The sequence below is a fragment of the Phoca vitulina genome, unplaced genomic scaffold (genome assembly GCF_004348235.1).
Source record: "Phoca vitulina isolate PV1807 unplaced genomic scaffold, GSC_HSeal_1.0 scaffold31, whole genome shotgun sequence".
NCBI lineage: Eukaryota > Metazoa > Chordata > Mammalia > Carnivora > Phocidae > Phoca > Phoca vitulina.
The window spans coordinates 21984722-21995336 of record NW_022589734.1 but is presented as its reverse complement, the minus strand read 5'-3'; positions in this window follow the sequence as shown (position 1 = coordinate 21995336).

Here is a 10615-nt window from a genome sequence, read left to right as displayed (position 1 = left end):
TTCTGCCCACAGCATGAGCATGGCTGGTCACAGTCTACCGCCATTACTTCCCCAGGGAGTGACGCAAGGGGTCTGACCACCAGGGACTGAGGCAACTTTTTTAAGAGGCCACCGCCATGAAAATGGATGAGAAGAGTAGAGAAGAGAAACATTCTGATTCTCACGGAAAATAGCTTAAACATTCCATCGCATCTCACCGCAAGTATGTCCCGATAGCCCGCATGGAACCCTTGTCTTTGTAGGTTAATTAATGAATTTAAATAAAAACTTTAAAAAATTGAAATAAAAAGAAAACAACAATCTTTCTTTCTTTCCTTCTTTTGAAATTCCCATGTGGCTAGGGTTTCTAGTCCCATTAAACCCAGTAACATTTAATGGGAAAATAGCCACTCCCGTCACCAGAAAAGGCAAAACTCAATTCATTAAATAATGCTTTCAAGCCACCAGGGGGGAAAAAATTCAAGGTTATTACTAGAAAGTCAGGCAAGTCCCTTTGTATTCATTCCAACAGCTGTTTAACATGATTGGAGGCCAACTAAGGAAAGTTCAGGTAAATATCCCAATTTAGTAGAGTTATCCAGGGGTCAAAAAGGAGCTATGTGCTTTTGGGGGGATGGTGTTACATTTACCCTTAAAAGGCAATTTTTAACGGAAAAAGTGAAGCCTCTGGTTTTACAGACCTTAACATATTTTAGACACAGAAAGATGTGACCCTTTTACGCTTGCATTACACTGCAGAAATGCAGGGCGAAATTAAGAGCCATGCTCAGGGTCCCAACTGGCCAGAGAACCCAGCAAACTCAGAGGCCCTGGTCCCTTTGGGAATGCCTTTATCCCCTGCCTTCCTATGCATCCGAGGCCACCCGCAGGGCTGAAATTCTATGTCCCTAAATAATATGTTTCCCAGCACAGTGCTTCTATCTTGACGGCCCAGATTATCCATACCTATTTACCCTTCTCGACTCAAAAACCATCCTATCAGTCTATTTAAGAATTGGATTTTGAAGACACAAGAAGTGAGGTGTCTGAATGTAACAACAGATCTCTTCCTCCCCACCTCAATAAATACAATTTTAGACAGCCAAAGCAATCATTACCTGAAAAAGTCTTGTTTCTGGCAGGAAAAAAAAAAAAATCAATTTAATTATATGAGATGTGTCTTACGTTTTAATTGTTGTTAAGTATAGAGCATTATTGACAAAGTCTCCCTGGATCTCGGTTTATGAGCTTTTACATTACTCAGATAACTTGCTGAGGAGAAAAAAAAAAAAAAATCCATCATGTTACTTAAAAGAACTGAAGCGGCATTGTGCCCGAGTCATTAGGCCCCTTGACTGCACTCATAATGATGAATGCATCATTTTTCTTGCATGAAACTTTGGTAACAAATAGCGCAGCCAAGTCTTTTCCAGCACTGTTATTCTGTTTTAAAAAACACTGACATTTTCTTAAACAGACATAATTTACAATTTTAAGGAGCACAACAGTGCCTTGGTGTTCGAGGGCCAGAGAGCAAACAAAACTCCTTTCAGTTCGATTTTTTTTTTTTTTTAAAGGAATCTCGTGCTCAGTGAGTTCACTCTAGCTTAAGGCCAGAGACACAGAGCAGCAGAACAAGCCCCACTGCAGCATGTGAAGGTCATGACTAGCGGGTCACATTGCAGTGGGGGTCAGCAGCGGGAGGAACGGGCCAGGAGAGCAGCGGAGCCCAGCGTAGTCAGCTCAGGGGTCCCACAGTTATCGTGGCAGGGCCATCTCCTCCCCGGGGGTAGAAGGGGCCCCAGATCCCTTCCTTTCAGCCCCACGAGGGAAGCGGCAGCCTCCAGGGGCTTCTGCACATCAAAACTGCCTTTAACAGGCTCTTCTGTAAATGTCACACAAAGGGAGCCTGGCCAGGGTCCATGGGACTGGATCGATACCCGGAGCAATGTTCAATTTCCAGTGGGGTCAGTTCAGCCCAAGGAGATGAATGGAAGTGTGCTTGGGATGCTGCAGGTCTGTTGTTTGGATGAGACCTTAGAAGCTCAGGTTATGTGTAAGATGAGAACTCCCAAGGTGTTATTTCTCAAATGGTTGATGTGCCCTTGGTGAAGCTTCTCTTCCTGTATTGCCTAATAATCCTTAATGTATGTGAACTCGTTTCCACTCCGTTTTTCTTTCCACCTGAAAATGCTCTTGAAAAATCGTCCAGTTAAAGAGAAGAAAAGAAAAGAAACCCCTCCCACTGTGGGCATTTGGCCACCTCCTCCCCGCACCACCAGGACTGGTCAAGAGCTTTGGTTCTCTGGCACCGTGGAGCCCCTCAGGACCCCCAGAATGGCCTCTGCTGATAGTTGTCATGCAGCCCTCTCAGGAAAAGGACTGGGGCAAGTTGCTCATGACAGAGTCTCAGGGGAGGGACAAGGAGGCTCTTGCTGGGTCTACCAAAGAGATACCGCAGAGTGAGATGTGTGGTTTAGTGAAATGAAAGGCAGCAAACGGAGCCCAAAGAAGGACCCGTTCCCCTCCCCGGAGGCCCACTTCAGAAGATGACTCCATGGACTGGGGACCCTCCCGAGGCCATCGTGGGAGGTGTGGGCTGAAGATGGAGGACCACAGGAGGGAAGGGGCCCTGGTCACTGTATCACCTCTGAAGCAGAGTCACCCCCTTCCAGGAACACTTGGATTGAACAGGGACACACTGGCCCTACAGAAAATCCGTGAAATTAGAAGCCCTGCCAGTTTTGATTGATTTCTCCTGAGTTGTTAGGATTGGAATCCAGGTCTCTTAGTTAATACCTTTGGGGAGACCCTTCAGTCCAGGGCCCCTGCCTGCCGACAGTGACCACTTGCAAAGGAGAGGGAGAGAGTCTTAGAAGGGGGAGATCCCTGGGACCTTGCGGGCAGCACCAGGCTTCCTGCAGCAGAAGGAAACTTTAAATCAAGGAAATGAGGCTCCACCCAGGGACAGGGCTCCACCACTCTGCCCTGACTTGCTCTTGTGCCCAGAAAGGGACATGGCCTGGCCCTGCTTTGACCCCCCCGCCCCTTCCACTTCTGCCAATGCCTGGATAAGTGAGATCACGTCCTATTTCAGGGCAAAGTTAGGGAGAACGCTAGCACCTAGCTGGTCTCCCTTCCCCCCGACCCAACTGATCCACCCTGGTTGTTTACCTTAGAGATGGAACATTCCCCAGGGTTCTAAGCTGTCAGTTGAGACCCACGGGACACCGGCAGAGCTGTGGAGTGCTACACAGCCACGGAGGGCCTGCCGCCTGCCACCGGATCCACTTTCCAGCTGGTCCTGGAGCACCAGCGGGCCCCTTGCTGGTGATTTCTGAAAGCTGGAGCTGTGTCCCAGGTCTCTGTGCACTTCCCTGGGAATCCTGGTATCTACCGCGGTGCTGGTTTTGATAGTAAAGAGATGACGCACTTTAAGAAGTGTGACGGCGCTAGGCAAAAGGTGTTCTGCCTGCAATGAAGTCTGTGGGAATGTAGTGAGAATATGGGACCAACGACACAGGCCAATGGGGCCCTCAGGCCACGTGGGGTGGAGGCCAGTCCTCTCACATTACAAACCTGTGCTTGTCAACAATGAATACAAACCTGAGCAGGAAGCCACTTGAAGACACCGTCAACTTTCTGAAGAAGGCAGAGAAAAGTCAGCCTCTTAAACTTTCCCAAGCAACTGATGAAAAACCCATCTTCAAAGCATCAGAGAAGGATGGAGAACAACTTTGGGAGGAAATAATGTATGATTTGAATGAAAATACTTATTTTCCCAAGTCCAGAACCGCCTGAACAAGAAATTGCGAGATGGAAGAAGAGAGCCCAGGAAAAGGAGGAAGAGAAAGAAAGGCTAGAGCTGAACGCAGGAATGGAGCAGGTCCTGAAAGAGAACCTCAGCCAGTTAATGTCCATGGCTGAAACCTGTGGAAGACCTTCCCCTTATCTGATGTCCTCAGAGATCACGTAAACTGGCAAGTCAAGCAAGAGAGGGAAGCAGAAGATGGGCATCACCCCGTCCATCGGTCAGGAGTTGATCTGAAGAGTATCATTGATGATGCTGACTTCACTGTGTCCCTTCAAAGTACTGAAGAGAAAAGTCAAGAAACAGCCAGACAATCGTGGGAAGGAAAGCAACTGAATGAAGAGCTTACGGGACAAAGAACAAGACTCCAAACGGAGGAAGCATCTCTGTAGCATGAAAATTCACAGCTTGAAAGTGAGATTCAACAGCTGAAGCTGAAGCTTCAAATTCTGCCTGAATTACATCAGGAACACATCATGCAACGTCAGAGAAAATTGTTTGAGGAGGAAACACACTGCTGGGAAATTGAGAAGAAACTTCCCAACATGTGTAGATACATGAACTGCACAAATCTGATTTGCAGCCTCTACAAGAAGATGGCTGAAGACATAGGCAAAGAATGGGAGAGAAAGACTTCTACCATCAAGAGGAGACCCTCTTCCATGAGGAAAGAGCCCAAGAGAGCTGGATGGCAGCTTGTTGTTGGAGAGAAACCTCAACGAGCTGAGAGAAGAAAATGATCGCGCAGACAAATGCTGGCCAACGCCCCGTCCAACTTCCAACCTTTCCCAAGTGGCCCTTTTGCTCTCACTCCTCCACCTGCAGCGCACAGAGGCTGCAAGTGTCCTGGGATCCCCTGGGCCATCAGGCCCCCCAGGAGGGAGGAGGAGGTCCCACGCTGAGGTCGCAGGGATCCAGGGTCACCTGCAGGTGTGACTCGGCTCACAGCAGCCGGGTCCTGAGCACCCACAGCCACGGCACAACATCTGCATGTGTTTTCTGTCTTTACGGTAATTTTCACTGATGTCTTTTTGGTTTAGCTGCTGTAATTTCATTGATGCTACAATTGCTCTTATTCAAGTAGATCTAGCATAATTTTAAGATAGTATTTTTCAAATAAAGACTCAGTTAACATAATTCTTATGAATACATTATTTTCACATCACTGGACCCTCTAAAATTAGATAATATAAGTATTATATTTTGATTTAAACAAAAAAATCCACTATTACTTTAACCATCATTAAAATTTGGTACAGATACCGACATTCAAAACAATAAAGACCATTTTATATGGCATGAGCATTTTTATATGTGATCTTGAAACATATGAGCAGTCTGTACAAGAAATTTAATATCTACCTGGAAAAATTTTTATTGTTTTTTTAAAAAATAGGAAAAAACCCTGAATAACAACAATACTCAATCAAAATTCATAATATTTCTTTTTTTTTTTTTTAAAGATTTTATTTATTTATTTGACAGAGAGACAGCGAGAGCAGGAACACAAGCAGGGGGGAGTGGGAGAGGGAGAAGCAGGCTTCCTGCCGAGCAGCGAGCCCGATGTGGGGCTCGATCCCAGGACCCTGGGATCATGACCTGAGCCGAAGGCAGACACTCAACGACTGAGCCACCCAGGTGCCCCAAAATTCATAATATTTCTATTAAGTTAGCCCTAAATTCATAGATTAATTTAGGGGAGTTTAAATTTTGCAACTCATTTTTTGTCATTTTCTTAAACGTCTTTGTTTTGTTTAAGAGTCCCAGGCTACACCAATGGAGCCAGCCAGGTGCCCCCGAAAGATTTTATTTTTAAGTAAACTCTACACCCAGTGTGGGACTCGAACCTGCAACCTGAGCCCAAGAGTCACATGCTCCACTGACTGAGACAGCCAGGCACCCCAAAATAAGTTTTCCCTGATGGCAAACACACACACACACACACCACAATGCAGATACAAGTCACTTTTAGCATGTCAATAACAGGATAATATAAAAATAAGCTGCAAAATTAAAAAAAAAAAATTAAAGAAAAAAGAAAGGAAAATCATGTTCACACAATTTGCCTATACACAAAGATACCTAATTCATATACAGAAGCAGAGTTGCCTGAATATGGGACCAGAGTCCAACTGGAGACACTTCGTCCCCAATGGTGCAGAAGGACAGACTGTCCGGAAGGTTCAGTTGGCCAGCTGCGGCATTGATGAGGAGAGAAGAGGGATGGAGAGACTTCCAGAAGCTAGCAATAGGAGAACCTGTTCCCATTCCTGGGCTGGATGGGGGAGGGAGTCATCTGGGCCCAGGAAGGAGCTGTCCTCATGACAGGAAAAGCAGGAGGGAACAAGGAAAACCGACTCCACCTTCCCTCCTCCTGTCCTTGCGTTGACAGCTGGTGCAAGTGGCAGCCACCTAGGCACTGGGTAGTCAGGCCAGGGCACAGAGCAGGCCAGGAAAGGGCATAGAACCGATTTAGAGATTGACCAGCTCCTCTCTTGGGTCTGTTCCATCAAAAGTATGTGTTTTATTGCATTCATTCACATCTACTTACTTAGCCCAGACAACCTCAGAGATATTGCAGGTTCAGTTCCAGACCACCACAATAAAACGAATATTGCAATAACACAAATCAAATGAATTTTTGGGTTTCCCAGTGCATATAAAAATTATGTTTACACTGTGCTGTCTAAGTGTGCAATAGCATTATGGCTAAAAAAAATGGACACCATTCATTTAAAAATACTTTATTGCTAAAAAAAAAAAGTGCTATCCATCATCTGAGCTTGCTGGCAGAGGGTCTTGTCTCCATGTTGATGGCTGCTGAACATTCAGGGTGGTGGTCGCTGAAGGATGGAGCAGCTGTGGCAACTTTTTAAAATACAACAATAAGGACGCCTGCGTGGCTCAGTCAGCTAAGGGTCTGCCTTCGGCTCAGGTCATGATCCCGGGATCCTGGGATCAAGCCCCGCGTCCGGCTCTCTGCTCAGCGGGGACTATGCTTCTCCCTCTCCCTCTGTTGCTCCCCCTACTTGTGTGCTTTCTCTCTCTGTCAAATAAACAAACAAAAAAATCTTTAAAATAAAACAACAATAAAGTTTGCCACATCAATTGACTTTTCCCATCACAAGTGATTATTCTGTAGCATGTGATGCTGTTTGACAGCCTTTTACCCACAGTAGAACTTCTTTCAAATTAGGAGTGAATCCTTTCAAACCCTCCCACTGCTTTATCAACCGAATTGATGTAGTATTCTAAATCTTTTGTTGTCACTGCAACAAACTTCATGACATCCTCACCAGAAGTAGATTCCAGCACAAAAAACCACGTGCTTCACTCCTCTGTAAGAAGCCCCTCCTCCTTCATTCAGGTTTGACCATGAGATGGCAGCAATGCAGTCCCCTCTTCAGGGTCCCCTTCTAACTCTCTTGTTGTTTCCACCACATCTGCAGGGACTTCCTCCATTGGAGTCTTGAACCCCTCAACGTCCTCCATGAATCAACTTCTTCCAAACTCCTGTTCATATTGTTATTTTGACCTCTACCCATGAATCACAAATGTTCTGAATGGCATATAGAATGGTGACTTCTTCCCGGGGCGTTTTCAATGTATTCTGCTCACATCCATCAGAGGAACCACTGTCTATGGCAGATGCAGCCTTATGAAATGGGTTTCTTAAAGAATAAGAACTTGAAAGTCAAAATCACTCCTGACCTATGGGCCGCAGAATGGATGTTGCATCAGCAGGCATGAAAACAACGTTCATCTTCTTGTCCATCTCCATCAGAGCTCTTGGGTGACCAGGTGCATTGTCAATGAGCGATGATATTTTGAAAGTGTTCTTATTTTTTTTCCTGAGCAGTAGGTCTCAACAGTGGGCTTAAAAAATATTCAGGAAACCATGTTGTAAGCAGACGTGCTGCCATCCAGGCTTTGTTGTTCCATTTATAGAGCACAGGCAGAGTAGATCTAGCATCATTCTTAAGGGCCCTAGGATTTTCAGAATGGTGAATGAGCACGGGCTTCAACTCAAGTCAGCAGCTATGTTAGCCCCTAACAAGACAGTCAGCCTGTCCTTTGAAGGCAGGCATTAACTTCTCTCTCTCTAGCTCTGAAAGTCCTCGAAGGCATCTTCTTCCAATAGAAGGCTGTTTCATCTACATTGACAATCTCTTTTTTTATTACAGCCACCTTCATTAACTCTCTCAGCTCGATCTTCTGGAGAACTTGCAACTTCTCCATCAGCACTTGCTGCTTCACCTTGTACTTTTATGTTATGAGGACGGCTTCTTTTCTTAAACCTCATGAACAACCTCCTCTAGCTTCAAACTTTCCTTCTGCAGCTTCCTCACCTCTCTCAGCCTTCATAGAATTGAAGAGTTAGGGCCTTGCTCTGGATGAGGCTTTGGCCTAAGGAAATGCTGTGGCTGGTTTGATCTTCTATCCAGACCATTCAAACTGTCTCCATATTCCACAATAAGGCTGTTTCATTTTCTTACCATTCATGTGTTGACTGGAGTAGCACTTTTCATTTCCTTCAAGACTTTTCCTTTGCAGTCACAACTTGGCCAACTGTTTGGTGCAAGAGGCCAAGATTTTAGCCTATTTCGGCTTTCTACATGCCTTCCTCACTAAGCTTAATCAGTTCTAGCTTTTGACTTACAGGGAGAGACACATGACTCTTCCTTTCACTTGAACACATAGAAGCCATTGTATAGTTATTATTTGGCCTAATTTCAATATTATTATGTCTCAGGGAATAGGGAGGCCTCAGGAGAGGGGGAGAGATGGGGAATGGCCAATTTGTGGAGCAGACAGAACACACACATTTATCAATTAATCTTGCTGTCTTATATGGGTGTGGTTCATGGTGTCCCAAATCAATTATAGTAGTAACATCAAAGATCACTGATCACAGAGCACCATGACAAATATAATAATTAAAAAGACTGAAATATAGTGAGAATTACCAAAATATGACACAGAGATGTGACGTGAGCAAATGCTGTTGGAAAAATGGCACCAATAGCTTTGCTGGACACACAAACCTTCAATTTGTAAAAAACACAACATCTGCAAAGCATAATAAAGTGAAGCACAATAAAACAAGGTATGTCTATAAGAAATAGCTGTGTTTTATGACTGGAGAAAATGATGTCTGTGAAGGCAAACATGTTTGCTTGTGTGTGTCCCTTGCATATATATAAGCTGTCTATGTATTATGCATGTGTTTGTATGTATATACGTATATATGCAGATGTGTATGAATATCATTTCCCTATGAGAACATTGTTGTTTTTATTTCTTGATGTACACATGCTCTTTAACTTAAAGATATCTACATGAACAGAAGTTTAGAATCCCAAAAGGTGTTACCACCATACAATGTATGGCCATTCATCTGTTTTACAAATATCTTTCAAGCTCCTACCATGTTCCAGGCATTCTCCTAAAAACTAACCTCTTCCATCCATTCCCTCATAGACATTTGACTATATTAGACCCCCAAACACAATTATAAACCAGTTTATGAATTCAACCAAAGTAGGAACAAGGGAACAAGGCAAGACGGTGGATCTAAGGAGGAGCGATCCCCTCTGATGAGCAAGAGCCAGGGAAGAATTCCCCATGTCAGGGAGATGTCTACTTTGGATTTGGAAAGATGGGGGAGGGCAAGTTTGCCAGGCAGACAAGGGGAGGGAAAACACTCTGAGCAGAGGGATGAGCACATGCAAAGGCACAGAGGAAGATCCACTGCATCCTTGTTCAGGTAGAACATAAAAGGGTAAGGCTTCTGGGGTGCAGAAAATCAGGCCCTGTGATAGGCAGGAAATGACATGTCCCAATGAGCTCAGCGCTACAAAGATAAACAGCTTGGTTTTCATCCTAGGAAATATTTCCCTTGTGTTTCTACTGTAGATATTTAGTAGGTAAAACTTGAAAAGGAATTCCATGATCAGATACGCGAAGAAAATTCTGGATTGAACACATTTCCTTACTGTAGGATTCTTCTGAACCATTACTGCTCTGAATTATGAATGCCTATGGAGTCTCCAAGAGGGGTTTTCACTATGTCAATTTTTAAATATATATTCAACCATTTATTCATTTGCTAAAGTTTCTCTCAGATTCCCTGTTGTTTCTGTTTGTTTTTGTTTTCAAAAATGCTGATGTAGTTGCTGGATAGGCAGTGAAATGTTTTAAACACCAGAGCAAGAGAGAGACTTTATCAGTCTTGTATTCTGACATTTTTGACATTATCCTCTGGTAGCAATGTGGAAGGCGTAGGCCTGACAGCAAAAGAACTAATTAAGAGGTAATTAGTGATCAGGAATCAAGTCATCTCAGGCATAGGGAATGGAGATAGGAAGCAAACAACAGTTTAAGGAAATGATACTTTGTAGAATCATCTTTACCCACTGTCTCTGCATCATATATATTTCTTTAGATATGGATCTTGGGTGAAATGAGTTGTAACTTAGAAAAGCATAATGTGTCCCAGGTGTATCCTGAAGATCAATGATAAAATTAACTCACTGTTAGTTTGTGCTGTCCACTCTTCTGGAGAAATCGGATTTGGGGGTGAGAAAACATATCCTATCTTAGTCCCCCAAATGTGGAGCGTGAGGGACGGAAGGGGATGAGCCCCCCTCTTGTCTCAGAGGAGAGACCAATGAGCCGAGCAAAGAGCAGAGTCCTAGGGCCAGAGTGCCCAAAGTCCAGAGAACAAGTCACCACATCTGAGAAGTTAGCTGAGAAGCCTTAATGGTGCAAACAGAGATTCACCCAAAGTCACCAAATGCAGAAGAGAGTGGATTTGGCGGCACA